The following is a 2,701-nucleotide window of genomic DNA, read 5'->3' on the forward strand; positions in this document are numbered from 1 at the left end:
CCAAAAAGACCGCTATGGAACTCTGGCCGGTGCTAGGCCGGCAGCAGTTCGGGGAGGGGAAAAGAAAAAGCTAAGAATAGGCTGCGTATGCCCTCCGGGGTGATTGGCCGTGAGTGAGCGCTGAGAGATTCGTGTAAGCGTGGGGGGGGAGTTGATTTTACGACGGCTGGAGATGCGCGTCGGCGGGTTTTGTTTTTGAGAGAAAGCCGGGGATACTGCCGGCGGGGGTTGTGATCTAAACCAGTAAGGTGGAGGAGATCGGCGTTTTGCGGGGTAAAGAACTTAAAGACTTCAGACTTGCGGGCAGACAATTGCCAAGACTTAAACTTAGAATGTTGATGGATAACTGAGAATTTTATGGTTCAGAGTGAGTCCATGCCGCTCCAAAGCCTGAGTTCAAACTGAACTCAAACCTTGGAGTTGGTGACATGTAGCAGACATCTCATCACAACCTAGCGCGCACGCGCGCGCTACAACAAACAAAACAGCAGACACAAAACAAAACAAAAGGAAACAAGACAAAAACCAACCCTCCTCATCCAAACCCTATCCAACGCGCGCAGAATGAAAGAGGAAAATAACAAAACATGATGAAAGTGAAATAGAAAGGGAACAAAGACATAAAAACAGAAACAAAAAGAAAGAAGGAAAAGAAAACCTGAAACGTCTTGAGGATGCGCGCCACGCGGCGCCATTGAATCTTGAGGAAGCCTTGAGGGCCGGAAAATTGAAGTCTTGATGTCTTGAATCCTGACGTCCTCTGGCGCGCGCCATGCGCGGAAAAAAGCTTGATCCTACGCGTGTACCAGATTGTCCACCACACCGCGGCCGTTGGGCTCAAGTCATGAAGGCAGCGAACACCTTGGAACAAGCCTACGACCAGATGTAGTTGATGGAGATTTCATTTTCCATATGTTTGATAACTTGTATGGAAATTTGTCTACATTGCATAGTAACTCTAGTAACCAGTATAAGTTTACAAACAAGAAAATTGTGGAATGTCACACTTCTATTATTAACACTCTTGAATCTGCTGTCAGTCGTGCAATAGACATGTCTCAAGAACATTTTGTTAAAATCCCTGAGTTTCGCCAAGATATTGGAGAAATTAAGAATAAAATGAGTGAGATAACACAAAGCCTTGAGAATATGACTGGTACAAATCAGAGTCTACAAGACAAACCTACGGATATTGACATTGATATGGCAGACTTTAAAAGCCAAATGTTGTCTACTTTGAAAACTGAGGTTATCAAAGTGAACAGAGAGCGTGAGGAACATCAATCCGCCCAGTTACAAATTTTGATAGACTTAGTGAGTCATCAGGAAGATAACATGAAAGAGATGGTAAATAAAATTAACATCTCCACGGCGGAGCAAATCAGCTCTCTGAAACAAGAGATAAAGACTCTTAAACAAAATTTAGCAGGAATACAGACCCCCCCGCATCTGATTCTTAACCCCGAATCTGCTCAGACGGAGGAAGTTAGGTTTAACAATCCTTTACTAAATAACAGGAACAGAGTGTTCCAACATCAAGAAAGGTCTCTACCTCCTAAAGAAGAGGAACCAACCAGGTCGTCACGCCCAAACGCGGCCAGTGATTCCCAACCTTACCAGGACCAACCAAGACAGACTACTTCTTTCATGAATAGTTTAGATCCAGTGACCAAATGCAAATTGATGCCTCCAATGAAAGAATGGCCTAAATTCTCTGGAGAAGGAGAATATGATCATATCCACTTCATAGATTATGTAGATCATCTCCTTGAGTGTTACGAAGCTACGGATGAAGTAGTAACTGCCAGATTACCAAGGTTATTTGAAGGAGTAGCTTTGGACTGGTTCGTCAGAAAAAAGAAATCTGTTGGAAAAGTAAGCTGGGAAGAGTGGAAAAAACTGATACACAAACAGTTTGGTACAGATGTCTGGGAGGATAAAATGCTAGCTGCATATGAGAATGATTTCTTTGATCCTACTAAAGATGACCCATACAAATGGTGTCTGAGTCAGAAGAAAAGGATTGATTGTATCTATAACCAACCAGCTCAGAAATTTGTCACTAAGAAAATCTTGAAAAAGTGCCCTAATTACTTAGAACATGATGTAATGTGCAGGTTGAAAGATGCAGACGTAGACTTGTCTGAATTGGTAGCCACCATAGAAATAATTATTGTGGCTAAGAAATTGGACAGGAAACCCAAGACATACGAGGAAAGGCGTAATCTAGCGCCTAGAGAAACCACGGCTGCAGAAAAAAGGAGTACAGAAATACCTCCTAGAAAAACGGCTAGTATTGAGTGCTACAATTGCGGAGAGAAAGGCCATAAGAGACCTGATTGCCCGAAACCCCGCAAACGCATCAACAATATAGAAGTAGAGTCTGAGGATGATGACATATCTGATACGGGCTCCCAATTTGACATTGTTGGAATGGAACCTGGAATTAGTGATGACTTGGATGAACCCAAAATTAATGCCAAATGCAATGTGATACAAGCTGATCTAGGAGATCCCTTGCATATTACGGTGATACAGGGAGATTCCAACTTGCCACAAAAATGGAATTCCTCACTAGGAATTAGGCACGTATCAGACGCCAAACTTATGACGAACAAACCAGAGGAAGGCATGAGTTACACTTTAGGAAAAACTAGCTATACAACAGTTGTCTTTGAAGGGAGAGAAATTAGAGCTCTCC

The sequence above is a fragment of the Puccinia triticina genome, chromosome 18A (genome assembly GCF_026914185.1).
Source record: "Puccinia triticina chromosome 18A, complete sequence".
NCBI classification, from domain to species: Eukaryota; Fungi; Basidiomycota; class Pucciniomycetes; order Pucciniales; family Pucciniaceae; genus Puccinia; species Puccinia triticina.